Source organism: Etheostoma spectabile, chromosome 9, assembly GCF_008692095.1.
Source record: "Etheostoma spectabile isolate EspeVRDwgs_2016 chromosome 9, UIUC_Espe_1.0, whole genome shotgun sequence".
NCBI lineage: Eukaryota > Metazoa > Chordata > Actinopteri > Perciformes > Percidae > Etheostoma > Etheostoma spectabile.
This window is the reverse complement of record NC_045741.1, coordinates 26,962,119-26,984,321: the sequence shown is the minus strand read 5'-3', so window position 1 is coordinate 26,984,321 and position 22,203 is coordinate 26,962,119. Positions and strand designations below refer to the sequence as shown.

The 22,203-nt window shown below is 40.2% G+C and overlaps 1 protein-coding gene and 2 long non-coding RNA genes across 4 annotated transcripts in view; 1 reads left to right on the top strand and 2 right to left on the bottom strand.

Annotated features, from left to right (window-relative positions):
- The window catches only part of LOC116695615 (F-box-like/WD repeat-containing protein TBL1XR1), a 53,931-nt gene that overhangs the window by 17,716 nt on the left and 14,012 nt on the right, over positions 1–22,203 (top strand). Inside the window, exon 2 of one of the 2 annotated variants that reach the window (XM_032526012.1) lies at positions 2,964–3,029. The exons of the other annotated variant lie outside the window; for it this stretch is intronic. The gene's annotated coding sequence lies outside the window, so the exon portion shown is untranslated. The remainder of the gene's footprint in view (positions 1–2,963; positions 3,030–22,203) is intronic. 2 annotated transcript variants of the gene reach the window in all.
- LOC116695664 (uncharacterized) overlaps positions 1–22,203 on the bottom strand; it is an 813,105-nt gene that overhangs the window by 784,560 nt on the left and 6,342 nt on the right. The window contains exon 2 of the long non-coding RNA XR_004333514.1: positions 20,152–20,161. This is a non-coding gene — a long non-coding RNA (uncharacterized LOC116695664). The remainder of the gene's footprint in view (positions 1–20,151; positions 20,162–22,203) is intronic.
- LOC116695661 (uncharacterized) lies at positions 2,388–13,844 on the bottom strand. Its single transcript, XR_004333511.1, has 4 exons — positions 13,626–13,844; positions 7,572–7,585; positions 4,725–4,730; positions 2,388–2,397 (listed from the first exon to the last, which is right to left on the bottom strand). It is a non-coding gene; the product is annotated as an uncharacterized LOC116695661 (long non-coding RNA).

Sequence of the window (22,203 nt, the reverse complement as noted above, 5' to 3'; positions counted from 1 at the left end):
CACTTTTAGTGGACGTAATTGGCGATGCACATTTGCCCTATATGATTACATTGCAGCCTGGTTCACGTTGCCGGTTACAGCGTTCTCACTTAATATTTTATTTTTAATATTTTATTTTCACTTTTGTATATGTAATGTATACAAACATGACAATACACCAACAGTATAGCAACATAACAAAGGGTAAAACGTGAAGGATACTTTGCAGGCCCCCTCACAAAATAAATTTAAAAAGGTCAGTGTGCAAGGTCAATACAAACGACTACATTACAGTGGCGTGAGAAAGTTTACTCACCCCTGCTAAAGTTGATTAAAAAGAGGAATTAAAAAAAAAACATCTTTTGGAAATTGATCTTAATGCCTTAATTCAAAAGTTTAGGAAAATCCAACCTGTTAAGGACATATAGGCATAGGGAGCTTTCCATAAGATCATCTCTCAATGCAAATCAAACCAGCTATCAAGCTAACTGAAATAAAATCATGCCGATCTCTATGTATGGTGAAGGGTATGTGATGATGTGGGGGGGTTCTTTTAATTCCAAAGGTCAAGGGAACTTTATCAGGATGCATAGTATCCTGATCCATGAAATACCTGGCATTTAAAGATAAAAATATGCCTGCCTGTATGGGAATTTAACATAGGGGGGTGTATACTTATGTCCCCTGTATTTTAAGGAAGAACATTTATTTATTTACAATACACTATTCATTTACAAAGAAAATTGGTGTTCTTAAAAGGTTGGATTTTCCTAATTTTTTTTAATTAAGGCATTACGTAAGCATCAATTTCCTTAAGATGTTTTTTCTATTCCTCTTTTTAATCAACTTTACCATGGGTGTGTAAACTTTAAGCCACTGTAAGTACTTGGAGCAAAAGATGTACCTATATCGTCTAAATATGGCCGCCAAATTTCCAAAAAGGTGTCGTTTTGTTTTCTGAGACATGATTTTTTTTTTTTTTCCCCGGTAGCTATTCATCTCAAGAGTCCATCTCTCAATAAGAAGAGGGGCGCCACTCAATTTCAAAGATCTTTGTTACTTAGACTCTAGTGCAAGGGAAAATAGGGTCCAGGTGGGATAAAAACACAGAAATTACCCTTTGAAATGGCTGATGAAGGCATGGATAAAAGAACCGGTGTTTCGTATTTCACGTGTCATTAAGAGATCGTAGCTGCTTACAAACCTCATTCTTCTCATGCCAGGGCCGAGCACTCCACTCCAGCAAGCCCTCGGCAACCCTCAACACTTTCTCTGGCCACACCCAACTACCTTTTGCTTTCTCTGTGGCAACATTATTTCTCTACCCCAGTACAGAGAGGCAGCAGGTCCAGCGACGGGAGGGAGGGAAAGACAGAACAATCAAAGGATAGGATGACTGAAAAGAGAGGCATAGAAGGAGTCAAGTCCATGGAAAACAGTGAAAGAAGTAGTGAGCCAAGAGAAGGAGCCTGAAAATGCTGAATACGATTCCCAGTGCACTTCTTAGTACTATGCAATCCAGCAACACTCTAAAACCCTTTTCCATACACATTGGCTGGCTTGGCTTGGTGTGTCATCCCAGTGCGGCACGGCTTTTCATCTCCATTACAATGGGGCTACCTGCTCGAAGGTGTCAAATCACAGTGTCACCAAAAAGGAGCGCTACAGGCTCCACAAAGGTCGAGTGCAATTTTTTTTTGTAATGCATTGCTTTACAGTACATGTGCTTATTTTATGATGTCCATCTGCTGTAAATGTACTGCTGACTAATGCTTCATGGGAATTATTTTACATTTTGATAATTTTTTTACACATGTAGGAAAGTAAGTGACATGTGCATGACATTAGCTTTAAAGATGCACCGTGGAGTAATGCAGTGTTTGATAGATTAATTGAAATAGTTTATTGGCTAAAAGCTATAATTCCCGGTGTCTCACCATGAAGCATTGTGTGTGTCCTCTGCTGCTTTCCGTCCGGACCGGGATGTTTTGCAGTTCCTAGAACATAACGTCCCTAGAATTCCTTTTTTCTCGCGTTCCAACTGGACCAATTTGGGGATTATTAAATTCCTCTGACCGCAGTTCCTGTAACTCTTCCAGCTCCTACTGCAGGCCAGGGTCTTTTCCCTTTTTCATATAGTGGTGGATAAATGGCTGTGTTATAATAACAAAAGGTCACTTCCTATGGCCCTTGGCCAGCGTGGATGCAAATAGAAAAAACGGTTTTGGGGGAAAGTAGTTAGTAGAGGTGTTTAGAAGTGGACTGTTCCTGTAACTATGATCTTGTAAGTACTTGGTCGGAAAGAGACAACTGAGGCCTGACAAACATGCATTTCAATCCTCATTTACAAAGCATATTTTTAAGCGCTTAGAACTATTATTGTTTATGTCTGTAACATCTGTTTGCTCGACAGCAGCCCTCTTCTTCCCTGCCATTTGCTGTATAATCTAAAAAGTGTGGTTTTGACCTACTCTGTAAAGTGTCCAGAGATAACTACTGTTATAACTATAAACAAAATTGAATTGAATATTGCTACGTTTATTGACACAACCTTACCATCAACAACTGTCAAGAAATGGAAAACTATGCATATTTTGTGCGGCCGTTGCATTTTCAGGTTGTTATTATAAACCTCTTTTTAAGTATACGCATGCAATGTTACATTTACATGAGGTTCTGCCAATGATAAATAATTCAAGTTCTAAATCTGTTAGCCTCTATAAAATAAACCTTCAAGTTGCCTTTGGAGATTTGTGAGAAATGGTTTATGTGTTGATTCATCTTTTACAGTCACATAGGACAGAAACTCAGCGATACTTGGGCAGTGTTTGGGTAATATTTGAGTATATGATGTGAGCTGTGACTTGCTGTAGGATGCCACAGTTCCATTGATTTCCAATACGCTTACCAAAATACTTTGGCTGTCTCTCATCTAATATAATTCAAAAGCCTCTAACTGAGTCTCCCACCCTTTGTTGCTGCAGGTTCTGAGCCCATGGTACTAGGCCCTGACTGAACGTACTGGTGGGGCGTACAGACTTACTACTGTGGTGAGTGATCTATACGGGAAAATGTTTCTGCCTATATCAGATCAAAGGACATGCAGAGTTAGTTTTCTGAAATACCTGATTACTGACTGACTGCTACTAAAGTTTGTTGTTTATTCTCAGGAGAATCAACATCTCCCTTTTTACAAAGCTTATAGCTTATAGACTAAATCCGTCTCTCTTACATTTTCATTTTTAATAGCTTCAATAGCTTCAATGGGCAGCTGTGGATCAGTGGTAGAGCGGTCGCCTGCCAATCGGACAGTTGGTGGTTCGATCCCTGGCCCTGCAGTCCCATGTCTCCTTCAGGGTGTAAATGTGTGTGAATGTTTATCAGCCACAGTGTATGAATGTGTGTGAATGGTGAATGGTTCCTATATATAACAACAGTCCAGTGACTTACAAATGATTCATTTTCTCTGCTGGTTTATATCATTCAGAGCGTTGAACAAACCTAAACAAGAACTATTTTGTATTCCAGTCAGATGAATGTAGCAGATAAAAAGGTCATGTTGCAGAATTAAATGCATATGGCGCGCGCCCTACCTAACCATAGTCAACGACGCGTAGGAGTGGACAAAGAAGCTAGTATAACCATAAATGACATGGTAGAGAACTCTCTGAATAGTTATTTTCATTATTTTTGTTGGCAAGGGCGATGTGAAGCAAACACCTAGGTGCTGTGCCTAGTGTTACAGGAAAGACCGAGGGGGGTGTTCCCTGGACACTTTAATAAGTTCACCGCATCTTTTCAGATTTTAATACATCAGAGACACAGGGCATATACCCACAACAACAATGTTGGAAGCTATCATGTCCATTTACGCATGGATAGCCAAGGACTCTGTGCCTGACACAGTGACATTGGTCATTTGGTTCTCTGGTTGAACTAAGATGCTTTGCTGTGAGAGCTATGCTACTGCTCCCTAACCAATTCTGGCAACTCGCTGTGATAAAGTCAGGTCAGCTTTATTGGGAGGCTCTGTTTTCCTTACTGTAGAGCCCTCTGCTCTGCTTCAATTCCATTCACAAGGATGTAACTCAGCACTGTAATTCTCAGTCAACCAGTGTATTATTTACATAAAAAGCTTATAAGCACTGGTGCATGGTTCTCATTATCATAACCGTCAGCACGAGAAACCAAGAACCAAGATCTTTTTTGCATATAGCTCAGGAAATCATTTTCTATTGTGATATTAATCTGTAACAGATGGATGTTGTTCAGGGAAACAGAACGAGAGCTGGGCATATTGATCTCACATTGGGTGACTGTTTTGTGTTCTGTTCTGACCATGGAATGTAGCTCAGCTTGCTCTGGTGTTTTTGGAATAGCTCTATACTGAACATGCAATCCAGCAACACTCTAAAGAAGGGCTGAATGTAATTATTATTACATAATATTGCCGATTCATTTAATAGTTGACAATTAATCGATCAATTGAGTAATCTTTGCAGCTATGCTATTCAGGTCAGGAGTGTTTTTTTTTATTCATGTTGTATGGAAAAGAGTAGAAAGAAGACTGTTTAAAAATGTTTCACCCCACATTCCGTGCATCAGTTTGCCTATAAATTAGCTTGTATGCGACACTTCTTCTTAGGGTGAGCAGTTGTCCCAAAAAACACATTTACAGTTATCTCAAATCCTGTCCTATTTCACCCGAAAACCTCTTATAACCAAAGACGTCCACCATTTTTGACTGAATGCTGCCCAGATTAATATCAAACTACAGCATAAAGCATCAGTTACCTGTATGTCATTAATGAAGAACCACAAGCAGCAGGGCTGGCTATCCTGCACAAATCTTATTTTATTATTTGTATGAAATTTAAATTTTGGCTCCTACCACGTGAGTCTGTGTGAGTATTGTAGAGTTTTTCCTGCATCTCTCTATGACAAGTAACAATAGCCAATCACCAGATAGATGTTCGTAGAAGCTTACTGCATCAGTATGTAAGCAGTGTTCTTCCGCTCAAATGATCGGAGTAAGAATCCAGAGCTAGCATTTAGGTTTCCCCGTCCTCCCGGCAGGTAACTATTAACGAAAAGATGAAATTGAAGACTAAACTTGTCAATCTGGATTTGCAAAAATGCTAACATGCTAGCTAATGCTACATAAGTTTTCTTCATGCACTGAACACAATTATAAACACTTGTTCATGAGCTGAACTCTATGATCTAAGACTTTTTCTATGTTCATATTTCTCTTATATTCACAAATATTGTTCACAAATCTGTCTAAATCTGTGTAAGTGAGCACTTCTCCTTTTACCGAGAAAATCCATCCACCTCACAGGTGTGGCATATAATTAGACAGCATGATTACTGCACAGGTGTGTCTTAGGCTGGCCACAATAAAAGGCCACACTAAAATGTGCAGTTTTATTGTAATGGGGGGAATCATTTTAATGATTTTGATTCTCATTTAATTTTACGAGCCAACAGTATCACATACGCTACTACCTTCTTCTGTGAGTTTTAAACATAGACTGTGTAAAATAGGTTTTAATGCTCTCCCTTCTCTTCATTGAAGCCTCTATGTTTACAGGCTTGTGGTGATGCGCAATGTGCTATAGATGCCAAAACAACTCTGTTTGGCACTGCCAATTTGTTCTGTTTTGTCATGATTCATGTGTGCTATAAACATTACACTTTGTGAGAAAATTGTGGCAGAGAATTGTGATATCAGTTATAAGCTAAAAAATTGTGATTCATATTCTTTCCCCGAATCGTGCAGGCCTACCCACCGCCAAACGCTTCTGTCCTCAATCTCTCCCATTCTCATCTGGTCACCGTATACCTCCTCCGGAGTGTGCCCACATTCTCAAAATACACCACACATATTTCAGACACTTCTCCAGTGAGTACAAAAGGAAGCTAAAAGTTCCACGCCTCTTGCAAAAGAGCAGAAAAATCCAAGAAGTAAGTGAGAAAGTGATACAGTTAAATACAGATCAGGCTCGGTGATGGAGTGTGAATGGGGTTGGCCACTAGTCTGTTTTCATCTGGCCAAATCTCTGGCACAGATACTGACATAAACACTTGGGAGCTACACAGGCGTATAATAAAATTGTTACCTGTTTAAATTATTGTTTGGATTTTGATATTTTAATACCCAACCTCTGAGCTCTTGTAAACTAACTGACTTCACACTTTACAGAGCATGAACAATGTTTTAAGTTAGCCATATTAGTTTTCCTCTGTATAAAAGTGATGCGATGTGCTTGCGGGTCATTGGATACTTTACACCAATAATGGCGTTGGCCATATCTTAATATTTCTTCTAACCCAAGCATCCAGCTGTCAATAAATTGGCTCATCCTGTTTGTCTGGCGCACTACTCCTGTTTCCTCAGTCTGTTACTGGAAATAGATGCTTGCCAGGTAACAGTGTGGATTAACAGCTTACTGCAATAAAACCACTTAACTGAAAACAAGGCGTTTATCTGGGACTAGAGTTGGGCAATGTCCCCTAAATTGGCAATTGATGTTTACAATAAAACATTGTGTTGGGCGATGATATCGTTGTCGTGGGGGTGGGGTGGGGGGCTACTACTATGGGCTAACAGTTAACATAGAATCAATCAGACATACAGTACATTTAAATAAAGTAAATTACAGCTTGACCTACTTTCACTTAACTACGGTGCCGGAAAGTCTAGACTCGGACGCTCTGCGTAACGACAGTACAATGAAACGTTTAACAGAGCGACAGTGATAACCTAATATACCATCATTACTAAGATAAAACCACATCATTTGTTTGCACTGAATAATGCATTCAGTAAACTGAAATGAAAAATGAACAGATGCGCAACACATAAAATAGCACCCTCATGAATTAGCCTATTGTTGCTAACATACGTTCATAAATCCTACATAACATCGCCATCAGACTTACTTATTGATGCACACACACAGTAATATCCACAAAGTTAGTAGAATGAGGGGACAAAGGAAAGAGTGATAGCGTTCCACGTTAACGCCTTTTCTCTCTCGCTGGAGACCACTGTGTCCAACGTTACTAGCAGGTAGACCGAGCTAAATCTGACAGGGAGGGAGAGAGACTGTGTCACTACAGCCAATCCAGTCTGCTCAAAGCGATGGTCTTTTTCACAGAGGTTGCACGTTAGGGGAAAAAAAATATCTTCCACTTAAGGGGCCCTATCTTGCACAGTGCAAGCTTGACGCAAGTGTCTTTGCTAGTGTGAGACCGCCGCAGTTGTCAATTTTCCGTCCAGCGTCCGCGACTAGGATTAGCGTGTGTGAGAACTGCTTAAAGAGAAGTTTATTTTTAAACAGCTCTTTAATGTTTTATGTAAAGCGCTTCTGAATTGCCTTGTTGCTAAAATGTGCTATAGAAATAATGTTGTCTTGCCCTACAACCTCAGCCTGTCAGTCAATAGGGCATAGGTGACCCATACTGCAACTGCTTCGCGGTTATATATGCAGTCAGTGTGGAGTTTAAAAAGTGCAACTACACTTGCAACCTCTTTACTAGCATTGTCGTGACTCACTGTGACTTTAACAGTCTGGTGGGTTTAGCACTAGCAACTTCAGAGCTAATGGTTAAACAGAAAGGTCTCAAAGAGGTTTTAAAGGTCTATCTCTGAAGGGATCCTTTGCATAATGTTGTCAGATAATTAGAATATTGATTAGAGTCTGTCAATGGCCAAACAAGCACTTTTATGTAGGTAAATACAAGCTGAACAGTTGCCCTGTTAACTTACATTGTAGCTTGTTTCGTGGCAGCCGACTGCAGCGATCTACCTTAATACTGGACCATTGTCAAAGATTGTTGTTCCCATCAGTCACTAAGACACAAGACCATAGGAAAATAGGGTCCAGATTGAAACAAACAAAAGGTACACTTTAATTAACTTTATTGGTTACCAGGCAAATAAAACACTGATACAGATTATCTGCAAACTGCCCTAAAATGGCCCAATAATCCAGCCAGGGCCAATAATAGGTCTATCCCTACCAAAGAGGTTCTCTAAGTGATTTGGGCGTCTGACTTAGGCGAGGTCTTCTAATCCAAGCCAGCACGGCAGCTGGCAGTGAGATTGATTTACTGACCTGCTGCATTCAGATGGACACGAGCTGCCTAGAGCAGGTTAAGCTGTCCATCAAGCGAGGCTAGATGGCAAGGCCTACATGCTACCATCTGTTACCGACAGACAGCTAGCCTCGTCAATGCAATCTGTCACTCCAAGAGACCAGTAACCCTGGGAGAGAACGGCTGTAAAAAGTTGTCAACGGTAACGTTACCTGTATATCTCTATTAGTTAGTCTGTGTCCCAACCGGCACGGATGCCCGCCCACCAAGACCCTGGGTCTGTCAGAGGTTTCTGCCTAAAAGGAAGTTTTTCCTCACCACTGTTGCACTAAATGCTTGTTCTAGACCTAATCTTTCTGTAAAGTGTCTTGAGATAATTCTTATTATGATTTAATACTATAAATACAATTGAATTGCATTAAGTGAAAACAGCATGCAGTTCCTTTTTAGCCACATAGCTAATGAACAATTCCAGATGCATAACACTTTTGAAATGTGCATCTCAGATCACATTTTCACTCACTGCGACCACGACTACGGTCAATTGTAAAAAATACGAATTAACTTTGCTGTCCTTATCTGCTAGCGTTAGCTAGGGTTTGTTAAAGCACCGATAGTTAACCATACTTTATTGTTGCAATATCGACATTCAGGTATTTTGTCAAGAATATCGTGATATTTCAATTTCTCTACATGGCCCAGCCCTATATATAGCACATTTGTTCATGTGCGCTGCAAGAGTTTGTTTATTTAATGCGTTATTCCGTACAAATAGAACCGAGAATTTAGTTTAATCTCAGTAATGATGGTATATTAGGTTATTACTGTTGCTCTGTTAAAGGCAAACAATGTACTGTCGTTACACAGATCACAGACATCTGATTGAGTCTAGACTTTACGCCAACGTAGTTAAGTGAAAGTAGGTCAAGTTGTAATTTTCGGCCCCTACCAGAGGCAGCATCTAATACTGTCCATTTACAGAGGGCATTTAAATGTATGTCTGATCGTTTCTATGTTAACTGTTAGCCCATAGTAGTAGAAAAAATACCCGTTCTAAAAATTCATGAATGTACCAGTCATGAACAATGTATCAGTGGGAGCCCTTCACTTGTTTCTGTGCAACCAAATGGTCCCATTCGGGGGTAACGGGAGACAGTGATACCCAAAGTGCGTTCCTTATGTCCAGTTTATTCCGTGGTTTTGATTAATGGCAGAAAATCTCGCTTCACAAATATAGGATGTTGGAAATGGAAGCAGGGTTTTCAGTGCTTTTGTGGCGATGTCAGGATTTTCAGCCATGATTTTTCATCCAAAACACCCGCAGAGATGTTTTCTCAAAAATACTTTTAAGTCCACCGTCATTTGTAATCTCCAGTAGCTGATCTTCCTCTCGCACTGACAAGCTTGATTCACCTGGTTTGTTCAGAAATGGGTCGCAAGAATCACCTGGCTGTTATATTTATTTTTCTTTGAAGTTGTAGGCTCCTCTCCGGTCTCCTCCTTGGCGAGCCTTTTCCCCTGAGCAATAAAGCTCTGCAAAGTTGTTTACTTAATTCTTAGCAAGTTTGTGGGTGGTAAATATCACCTGACATGTGTCAATAGGAATCGGGTCATTTTTCTTAAAATAAACCGTGGACTGGTGGTTGGGGATCACTACGCTAGGATACAGTTACCTGAACCAGGTAATTTAACCTCCCCGCTCTTTTTACACACAGTTTAGCAACAAACCAAAATGCTGAGGGAACATTACTTATTTTTTTCATGTTGGTTTTGAGCAGTATGCTTCCCCACACCTGGAAAAGTTTTAAACGGTAACGTTAATGCAGGGGAACGTCTCCTGCAGCGGGGTGTCATAGGGGCCGTGGCGTTCCCTTATATTACCTTCCAGTTTCATCTGGGGTCTGATAAACTAAATTCATCTAATTCAGTGTCCATAACGCTATTTTCCTATACACTGTAGCTGTCATATTTCACAGGCCCCATAGAAGTGCAGTTTTTAATGTTGAGACTCGTCACGCTGTTGTTTAGTTGCCATGACTTCGTGAGTGATGATGTCCTGTCAAAAAGTCTTAAATTAGTGTTTAAGTAGTAATGTGTAGTATTGTGTTCTAGGTTTTAAATAATTTCAAACCGGTCTTAATTTTCCTACGTCCATGCAACTCTACCTCTGATGCGCTTTTTTTTTCTAATCCTGTGGTGTTGTAGTTTTTTCATATAAATCTTTGCTGTATTGCAACTACAAATGAGACCTACATGCAACTTATATTGCAGCTAATCTGCTTTTGAGTTATTGGCGCGACTCTCTTTCTGATCGTACCACAGACATGACACGGATTTAGTTCTTCATCTATGGGGAAGTGAAAGTTAAAGTGCTTAAAGTATTCTGCTCATTTTCAGGTTCATAATTGTATTTAGAGGTTGGACCGGAGTAGGTTTACCTGGTTTAATTTAAAATGAAAAACACCATAGATTCGTTGTACTGTACGTTACCGCAGCTCCTCTTTTCACCCTGTGTGTTGAGCTCTCTGTTTTAGCTACAGAGTGAAGCATCTCACTATTGCATCTTTGTTGAGTATGAAGGCATGCCACTCTAGCTAGGCGTGTGTTACAAGGTGACACATGTTCATCATGGAGGTAAAGGCTGGACTACAACAGAGCAGTTTGTGAACAGTGTTTTCTGTTGGAGATGGTAAGTCTCTTTGGAGGAGACTGGGCTTTTTCACTTTGTAAACCTATATCATGCACAAAAACTAAAGGAAAAGGGAAAAGCTAAACAGCATAATATCGGCACTTTAAGGTCTACTTGGCTTGAAAAAATGGCTGGTGATGGTGCAATGGATATGATACATGCCTTTTGTGTTGGAGATCCGGGTTTAGTTCCCACTCCAATACATCAACCAGCGTGTCCCTGAGTAAGACACTTAACCCATAGTTGCTCCAGATACAATTATCAAAGCAATCGTATGTTGCTTTAGATAAAAGCGTCAGCTAAATGACATGTAATGTAATGTAAAAAAAACAACAAAAAAACTGAATTTAGGGCTTAGTTGTTGTTGTGATTAAAGATCTTAGGGCGTTTTCACTCCTAAAAGTCCAGACCAAGGTCCGAACCAACGTCTGTGTTTAATTACATTGTATACGATTTGATCCCGTTCTTTTTGGTTTCACATAGTGATTTGGCAAGTGCACTTTCCATGACATACCTACGGCGTGTCATCACCACGTACATGTGTAGCATCTCCCCTTGATTGGTGAGTAGACGGGCGTGCGTCTGGCGTTTGTCTGTTGTCATTTTGGTATTTTTTGGCGGGTAGCCTTTTCCACATGACTGAGCATATCCCGATTCCGTCATTATGGTATTACTACCAGCAGCAACAACGTTTTGTCTGACCAACATTAAATATCTAATATCCTATATATATATATCCTACCAAACCATGGTTCAGTTTGGTCCGGACCGAGACCACCTCTCAGATTTAGACTGTGGTCCGAGGCACCTTTCTCACCTGCAATTTTGGTTTGGACCAAACTGAAAAGTCTCTAAGTCCAGACCAAATGAGGTAGGTGGGAAAACGCCCTTAAATGTCATTCATAATGGTCTTAATAAATCTTAAATTTGACTTGGTAAAACTCTGGAGAGCGAAAGGCCGTCCGCTTGACTTCAGTAGAGCAGACAGCTCTGCAGAGTCGTGAAATTACGACTTCATGACTCTTCATAAACAGCTGAAGGCGCGGCAGCGGCAACAATTATTTTATGGCCATGTGCCGCTGCTGAATGTATGAGGAAACACTGGACTTAACAAAGCTTCCTCTGGAGACACAATAGGCTTTATACACCTTTTTTTTCTTCAAATAGCACTCCCTAAGAGCTGTAAACAGACTTCGGAAGTTCCCCTTGAACATTTACAACCACGCCACCTTCTTTAATGAGTAATAAAGTTAGTTTCACCACAGGTATCTATTTTTTATTGTACAGTTCCATGTCTTGCACATTTGCTTTTATCATGATTACAGCCATAACCTGGGATTTCTGCAGGCTGAGAGTAAACTGTCTCTAGCTTATGTTTACAACGTGTTATGGCTGGTTGTGGTAACAGTATAAATGAAAAAATATATATATAACCTCATGTGTGACTCTAACTAGGAGAGCTATTTGATGTGTTTAGAGCAATCGGTTAGTCTTAATTCATCCAATTCCCTGCTGCGTGAATACCTTCCTGCTCCGTTGCTTTCTGAGAACAGGCCCACGCCGTCAGGGCTCAGACAGATCCTTTAAATAGGAATGAGCCCCTTTTCCACCTTCAGAGTAGAATCGAAGCAGCAGCCATCACAGCTTGGGTATTCTAACATATTGATGCAGCAGAGGCTTCAAAGGAAATGAAACCTACACGCTGTATATTAGTCTCACAGACCGGGTGGTACGAAAAGAACAGATATGGTGCAGTGAGACATGTCAGTGTGCAGCGGCAGTTTGTGAGTTTCCTCAGACGTTTTTCAGTCTTAAGTTTCAGTGTGTGCACCTGCCATTTAAAGAGGTACTTTCACATATGTACCATGAACAAAATAATGCTTCAGTGTTATCCAGTAAAGGCAACCGCTTCTGTTGTTAACATAAGTACATTCAGGTAAAATAGAATGGCCTTTCACATACTAACACAAATGCAGAGAAAAGGGGCGTAGGGCTGCAGCTCTCAGTGGTGTTTTACATTGATTAAATCAAGTAACTCACATTTTCCCATGTTTTTTTGGTCTTAAGTGAATATTGGGAACAACAATTTAAAATTAGTAGTATTAAGCAAGACCTCTGCAGTCTGCAGCAGCACCTAGGGCTGTGACAATACCCGCATCCACCGCTATACTGGCTAGGACGTGATGACATCATTACTGCCAACACTGCGTTTTTTTTCTTCTTTTTTATCATTTTTTGCTGGCAAAAGTTACAGGATAAGAGATGTTGTGTGATATGAAATATAAGGAAAGTCTATGGGGATATGTTTTGTGTCAGGTTATTATGAATTATTTCTACAGGTATTGTTCAATATAATAATTGACAACCGAGTTGCCCCCGGTGCTGCGCATCGGAGTGTGAGTGTGTATGAATGTATATCTGATGAGCAGGTGGCACCTTGTACGGCAGCCCCGGCCACAGTGTATGAATGTGTGTGAATGGTGAATGTATCCTGTAGATGTAAAAGCGCTTTGAGCAGTTGTTAAGACTGGAAAAGCGCTATATAAATACAGCACATTTACATTTACATAATCAGGATTTGGTTACTACCGAACCTTAGAATCTTGTTTGGCGGTACTTTCAGTCAAAAGAAGGCGATTCAAGTCGAGCTACGTGTGCAATTTGCAATGCCAATTTTTCTCGTGGTGGCAAGGACCCCAAACAATACACAACATCGCTGCTGTTAAAACATTGAGTTGTGTAGTCATGCAGAAAAATGCAGAAATTTCAGATAGTCACAGCTAAAAACTTAATCAGACATCTTTACTTCATTAATGTGTTAACTGTGTTAATGGACTGAGAATGGGGTTAGGACTTGGTTTCGGATTCAGCAGACTCTAAACCAGTGGATTCGGTATTTGGCCAAACCCCAAAAATCTGGATTCGGTGCATCCCTAGATATAATACACTGAAGGGAAGGCAAAGACAGTTCTCCGTTGCCAGCTAAAATGGACACATTGACGCTGCAGTGTTTACCATTGCACGTTAGCCTCGCAGCTAACGGAGTTTCTTTCTGCTTATAGCTTATTCCTGACAAAACCACCTGGTTAAATTTCAGCCTGCATGCACATTGTGGAGCCTTAAACAAGAGCTGCTTGTACTGGTTGAGAGGGCAACGAGTTAGCGGACTGCCCAGTTGCCCTCTTGGCTCTCTGTCTGCTAAGCTGCTAGACCGCTGTGGTGCAAAGTGTCTGCCCTCGGCATTGTCGGCAAACTCTCTGAACTGTCTGTGGAATAGATCAACGGAGAGGAGAGAAAGCAGAGCGTCCGTGAATAAAAGTAACGACTCTCACTGAGCTGAAATGGAAACACTATTCTGCAATCTCTTGATACAGTCTGTGGCTACAACCTATGTTCTAACATTCAAGCCAGTTTTTTTCGGGGGAAAAGACCTTTCACTTTACTGGCAGTACAGATAAGGCCCTTGTGTCTTGAAAGCTGAAGCTTGTTGTTTAATTGTCAACTTTTAAGTCACTTTACATCATCTTTGCTATCTTGTTTTCCTCTCGCGTTTCCTCACAGCGACACAAAATCATACACTGCTCTCCGTTACTGTTCGCTCTCTTGCACGACCACATGGGCACTGACATCACTCACTCAAGGCGCCCTGCCATTCTCGCTCTAATTTACGCTACTGTTGTAATGGAGGGTTGTGGCTAACCGCGCTACTCTGGTAATGGACGGTTAGTAGCATAGTCCCTTGCCAAATTGTAATTATATAAGTGATTATTGGTGAGACTATATATTTTTATTATTTCAATTATTAGTTGTTGGCACTTGACCCTAAACACGTTCATAGCAATGTGCCAATTACAGGTGTAACGACAAACCACGATAGAAATGTTGACAATAAGAATTACCAAACAATTATTAAAATATTATCACGGCCGATTACCATGTTGTGGAAACCGTGTGTTTAATCCTTCCCAGCTTCATTTGAGTCTTCTGAAGTTGCCGCGCTGGCTTGCGTAGCCTCTGTGCGTTTCTTGAAGTTGGAATCATGGCATAAGGAAGAGATGACAGCACGCAGGACATGTATCTGAGTCTGAAGCATGGGCATATTTTGGTTATTATAAGAATGCTGAAGGACAGTTGATTGAAGATGGTCATCCTGTCTGCAGAATGTGCAGGAAAGAAGTTTAGTCGTCCCCTAATACTGTATCTGAAGTCTCTTTTATATAGACCTTAGTGGTCCCCTAATACTGTATCTGAAGTCTCTTTATATAGACCTTAGTGGTCCTATAATACTGTATCTGAAGTCTCTTTTATATAGACCTTAGTGGTCCTAATACTGATCTGAAGTCTCTTTATATAGACTTAGTGGTCCTAATAATGTATTCGAAGTCTCTTTTATATAGACCTTAGTGGTCTCTAATACTGTATCTGAAGTCTCTTATATATAGACCTTAGTGGTCCCTAATACTGTATCTGAAGTCCTTATACAGTTGTGTTCGAAATAATAGCAGTGCCTCAACAGCAGCAAGAAAATCACTGGTTTTATAACATTTCAAACTCATACCCCAGATAAGTTTCTGGGGGGTAAAATAAAGGTATAGAAAACCAACAACCAACAGGACAGCCTGCATACTGTGGATTCTGTGAAATTGAATGATTACTGAAAAGGGTGTGTTCAAAAATAGCAGTGGTGAGTTCAATTAGAGAGGGCATCAATTAGGGAGGGTTTCTGGGAAAAAAGGGTGTTAACAGGTGATCCGTATTTAAGGATCAAGACAACTGGCATGCTGGCTGTGCATTTCTCCTGAAAAAACAATGAAAAATGGGTCGTCAAGACACTGTTCTGAAGATGAGCGTTTCCTAATAAAAAATTGATTAAAGAAGGGAAAACATACAAAGAGGTGCAGAAAATCATTGGCTGTTCAGTAAAATGATCTCAAATGCCCTGAAATGGGAGCAAAAAACTGAAAAAACAGGAGAAGAAAAAGAAAGACAAACCCCGAATGGAAAGAAGAATAGCCAAACTGGCGAAAGACTCCGCCAATGATGGGATCCAAGAGGATCAAGCAAGACCTTCAGTTGACAGTGAGTACTGTGACAATCAGAAGACGTCTTATTGAGGTTAACCTTCCAGCAAGAAGCCCCCGCAAAGTCCCACTGCTGAGAAAAGACATGTGCAGAAGCGGTTAAATTTGCCAAAGAGCACATTGACTGGCCTGAAAGAAATGGCATAATATCTTTGTGGACAGATGAAAGAAGAGTGTTCTTTTTGGGTTAAGGGTCACAGGCAGTATGTCAGACGCCCTGCAAACACAGAATTCAAGCCAAGTACTCACTGAAGCATTAAGCATGGTGGTGCAAGCATTATGATATGGGGATGTTTTTCATACTATGTGTTGGTCCGATTCACCGCATACAAGGGATCATGGATCGTTCCAGTACATCAGGATCCTGGAAGAGGCGCGCCATATGCGAGGAGGAAATGCCGTTGAGGTGGACCTTCAGGATATGACCCCAAACACACCAGCAAGCGAGCAAAAGCATGGTTTCAGATGAACAAGATTCAACGATGGAGTGGCCAGCACAATCCCAGGACCTTATCCCATTGAAAAACTTGTGGGCTGACATAAAAAGTGCAGTGATGAGGCAAAACCAAGAAACCTGAGGAATGTGGAATACAGTGCAATTATCCTGGGCTGCAATACCTGGGAACGATGCCAGAAGTTGGTGGACTCCATGCACCACAGATGTGAAGCAGTCATCGGAAACGTGGTTTGCGACAAATAGTTTAGGATACTCAGCTAGGTTCAATACAAGAATTTCTGTTGTACAGTACATTTTGAGTTTCAAGGAAAGATGGCAACATGCTATTCTTTTGAACATGCCATTCTTACTTTATTTGAAATATTATTATTATTATTTAAGTTTTGATGACTTGCGCAATTGTTTTGCTTGGATAGAATGTACTGTGTCCCCAATGTTCTGTGTTCATAAAGTACAATTTCTTTGAAGAATTTTGACAATTACTCATTTTCTAAAGGCACTGCTATTATTCGAACACAACTGTATATATAGGCCACCTTAGTGGTCCTAATACTGGATCTGAAGTCTCTTATATACAGCCTTAGTGGTCCCTAATACTGTATCTGAAGTCTCTTATATATAGACCTTAGTGCATTGATGATTTTTAGTTATTGAATCGTTTCAGCCTTTGTAGGGAGCATACACTTTTAAAGCCCAGGCCTGTAATCCATTTCTCTAGAAAAGAAATAGCTGTGTGTTGTTGTACAGTGTCACTCTATACAAGTTCATTGCACAATGTGTGCACACAGTGTCTGTATTAAAAAAAAAAAGGCTCAGCAGACATATGTAATTGCATAAGCAGTGACTGTGTTGTCCTGTAAGTCTGTAGTTGGTGTACTGTATGTGATGCATGCACATGACAGTAAAAACAGTCACCCTCATCCTCCACCCTAATGTCTGCAAATACATCAGTTGTATATGCTATCACGTCTGTTAATAAGAACAACACTTGATTGATATCAAGCTAAATGTGTTGTGACAGCAAGTAGCGCATTATTGATACAGTGTTTATATTTTCACCCCACTTCTTTGAGTGAGCTGAAGCCTTTTGATTGAATGTTTCATTAGCCAGTGTTTGGGTTAATGAATTATGTATACTAGTTGATAGCCCAAGACAAATATGATTTACTTAGTGGTATTGATTTCATATTGTGAGGGACAGAACCTCCCCCGCTCTCATCAGTATGATTTCAGTGTTGCTTTCTCAATACCACGTCACATTTAGGGAGCAGGTTGTTTGCTGCAAGTACTAAATTGCAGAGCTTTCCCTACCATTATAAGGTAACCGTCAACACCTAAGCTAAATGAATGAAACTAAATGACTTCGCAGATCTAAAGATTGTAGTTTTGTCCCCAATGGACTTCTTTGGCAAGGTTTGTCTTTAGGCTTTTTGAGTGTTATGTATTTCCTATCTGCTCTAGCTTTTCTAACGTTTTAGTCACAAATGGGGATAGTAATGGCCCAAATTTATGTGAAATTGCATCTTTTCTTATTGAAAAACTTAACATTTTGTTGACTGAGGACGCCTAAACATCCACAAGATTTGTGAATCTAAGTCTTTTACGAACCTAGGGGAAACACTGAATTTGTCCTGTCGTTTCTTTTGGTGTTAATCAATAGTCCTCGTGGGTCTGTCTCTCTTCCTCTCTTGTTAAGCTGTGACTTGATTTAAGATTTACTGTACAGTCCAGTTTGCCACTGGCAGCAGTAACAAGGGGGGAGAGGGAGGGAGGAAGGGAGAGAGAGAAGAAATGCAGAGACAGAGATTCCCTTCTCCTCTCCCATCCCCCCTCTGTTCTCCCACACTGTCAACACAGAGGATCCTGGCGGTGGACGGTGACTCCACAGCGCCACTGCAGTGGGATGGCGGTGGAGGGAACAACAGCGTTCTGTTTACAAACTAGTGGTCCTCCCCGGGCACTGCTGCTGTCAGCTGGGATTTGAATAAGGGGTCTTAGTGATCTGTGACTCAACAGTCTGCAGGTTTTCATTTCAACCACACAACAGCATGCGACTGGACTTTATACTCAGCCTCCAATCTTGTTTTAGGTGTATTGATTAAAGCGGCCGTTGTGTTCGATTTAAATACACTCTTGCCTGCTCTTACAGCCTTTACTCTCTACCCACTTTAGTACATGAAATGTATTGTTATAGAAATGTGTCTTGACTAATGTCTAGATTAATATCTAGAGTAATCTTATAATGTTTCAGATTCATCCTCCATGAATTTTAGAGTTTTAATTAGAGTTCAAGATTACAATGCACACTGCTACATTCAATACTGTGCCGGAAGGCATCTTGTCTACACGCATTGAGGACTGAAGCTGCTGCTCTGCCAATGTGCTGCTTTAGCAACACATGCTGTGTAGACACAGTGTAAATCAGTGGGCCTGAAAGTTTCATGGGACTGTAGTGTGGATGCGGTTGGTCTTAATTACAGGACACAATTGTACATTTGTTGGGTGAGTTATGCGTGTAATAAGCTGCAGGCACATTGTACCACAGTGTATTGATCTTGTCTACCTTCAAGCTGGTTAACTGGCAACCTAGGTAGGTAGGTAGGTAGGTAGGTAGGTAGGTAGGTAGGTACAGTCATACTAGAGCCCGACCGATTTTTAAAGACGATACTGATACAAATATTTGGTTATTTATTTCAAAATCCGATATTCCGATATATCAGTCGATATCCTGTCTTATCTTATGAAAAAATATCTTATCTTCTTTAACCATCAACATTAGTGTGTGTGTGTGTCTGTGGTGTGTGTGTGTGTGTTGGTGTGTGTTGGTGTGTGTTTGTGTTTGGGGTGTGTGTGTGTGTGTGTGTGTGTGTGTGTGTGTGTGTGTGTGTGTGTGTGTGTTTGTGTGTGTGTGTGTGTGTGTTTGTGTGTGTGTGTGTGTGTGTGTGTGTGTGTGTGTGTGTGTGTGTGTGTGTGTGTGTTTTATTTTATTTTTTAATCCAGAAATGCGTACAAAACAGATTTCCCTAACATTATTTGTAGTTATTTGAGTTCTCACTAAAATAATATAATATTTTTTTATTGTCACAACAGATTAGAGGAACATCAAAATATATTAAAGTATATACAAAAACAAAATTAAGATATGATACTTAAAGTCCTTTGAACAAAAACACAATAACAAACAAAATAATCAGTGTTGCCAACAGGGACGTTGTAGAGAGCCCTCTGGTAGACAAATTATGCAACGCCAACACTCATAACATGGTTGATTGTCCGTTTTTATTTTATTTTTTTAATTGGCCATTATGACGGAATGAGATAAATGAGAAGGTGTGTCCAAACGTTTGGCCTGTACTGTACATAGATACATATATACATACAAAGGCTGTTGGAATGAATTCTGGAAGTCAAATATATTTTGAATAGTAAAAAAAATCAATATATTTTTTTTTTTAATAAATAAGTTGGCTAACATTAGCTAATCTCCCGCTTCTCATGTCTGATGAACAATACGTTGGTTAGGGAGTGAGAAACACACTGGGTCTGGATATTGCACTTGTCCAAATTGCAATTTTGATAAAAGTGTTAATAATTGTGCGGCCGTACATTATGGTTGTTGAATTATTCCTCCTTGTCCTGCTAACGTTACATTTCTGTGGGACTCTGGTCATGCAGTGTAGCGGCGTAGGCCAAGGCGAGGACCCCCGAGGCAGACAGCCACGGTAGTGTCGTTGATTATATATTTTCTTCACAATCGAAAATTGGTTTTCATATTCAAATGTTTTTTTCTCTCTCCGAAATTCTGATATAAGTAAATTTCGAAATTTTGCTGACAGCCCTACTTCAGAGTACCTCATCTGAGGCATTATTTTGTCTGCCTGCTGTCTATTGGACCCTAAACTGCTTGCTGACAGTTGTCTCTATGGAAAACGCAATCCTCTCTCACAGCGACAGAGCGTCCAGGCACAGAAAAGTGTCGCTGAGCCAACATGCCAGAGAACAACACCTCTTCTTCTGCTGTCTTGGCCATAGAGTTGTTGCCGGTCTCCTGGGTCACGGACACATCCCCAAACAGATCAGCCTTGGCAGCCTTTCTCTTGTGAGGGTGATGTAACTGGTTCTAGTGGGAAGTCTGTATTTGTAGCTTGATTATGCAGGATGAGCATAAATTGTCAATGATCACAGGAGTGGTCCACCCCAACACTTGCCGTCTTCTACTTTTATACAATGCCATGTATGTTGTGTAATTAGAACCTGTTTGCTATTGCAGTGGCTAGTTTTTTCCTCATGTTATTGTTAAAGAACAATCTAATTACCTGTGGAAAGTATCCGATGACAGCACCTCAGTGTGAACTCTAAAGTTTGATGACCAACTAACATGCTCAACAAATGTGTTGTTGTTAACGTAAATATTAAGAACACAAATCATGCTAAATGTTTTGGTGTTCCATACCACATAAATGTAACATCTTGGGAAATGAAACATGACCTAGAGCTCAAAGTACCCATGAGTGTTTCACCCGCCTAAATGCTTCAGACACTGATCTCCAGGCATTACATGGCTCATTATTCTCAGGGGAAATGGGCTTTAAGCTGGTCCTTATTTGGAATAGGCTCTCTGGCTCTCAAGGAATTTCTGAAGTTGTGGTTTCCAGCCTTTTTGGTTCATGAAACCACGGACAAAAGCAATGTTGAATCACAATCCACTGACATGTTCATGGATGCACAAACTGAAGAAGTCATACCACAAGAGGTGTTGCAATCCTGGTGACTACTCCACCTTGTGTTTTTCTGTTGACAGTTTGTGGTGGATCGGTACTCAAATTAAGACAGTAGATGATTCACAGTATACGTGGTCAGGTGGAGAAGCAGCTTAGGGAGAAGAGTGAGAAAAAGCTTAATCATTTGCTGAAGTACTGCACATTGACAAATAGATGTACTGGATACCAGCAGACACCTAGCAGATGCTTCTTTCACAAAGGAATTCGTTTTTTTTTTGCTTTTTGCAACAATTTCTAAAATTAATTATTTCCCCTAGAATCAATACATATACATTATATACCAATGATTCACCTCAATATTGTCTGTTTATAAGGTACCGCCAACAGCAACTACATCATATCCGTTTCCAGCAAAACCAAGCAAAAGTAGAATATCAATGTCATGTACTTCTTTACAAATAAAACAAATGTCTGTCTGACTGACTGACATGTGATGTGCTTTTTTTTTTTAGAAGAAGAAACATTTTGTTTTAAGAAATGTCTCATAATATATTGTCTCTAGAAGTGTATTATTCCAATTTTTTTTTTTTTTTAAATAAACTCACAATATTCAATTTCAATACTGTCGAATCGCAATACTTCTCAAATAACAATAAACAAAGTGCAATAGAAATGGAATTGGCATCCATTAATCGTGAAAAGCTTTGAATCAGGACAGACACATATCGCCCCAGCCCTATTAGGAACTCATCAGGTGTTCAACCCGGGAGTGACCCAAACACGTCAAGATTTATCAGGTCTATTTATCAGGCCTGGGATGTTATGCATTTGTCCGGATTTGATTCTTTCAGGATACACGAGCGCCGATTGGATTGGTATTGCGACTTTCATTTATTGCTGATAGAGATGTTCCAATACTGCCTAAAACGCGGGTATCGGGAAGTATTGGAGTTTATCCACCGATTCCATACCACGTAATAAAGCCTTAAAGAAAATCTATGTTAAAGTAGTTTGTTTGTGTTCTTTTTCTGTTATAACTGACTGTCAAACTTTATAATAAAAGACATTTCTGTAGCGTTCGTTGTTTGTGAAACATAAACAAAGAGTTTAACCTGAGCCAGACCGACAACAAAGCTAGAAACCATATCACATCCATACAGGGATAGTAGTATA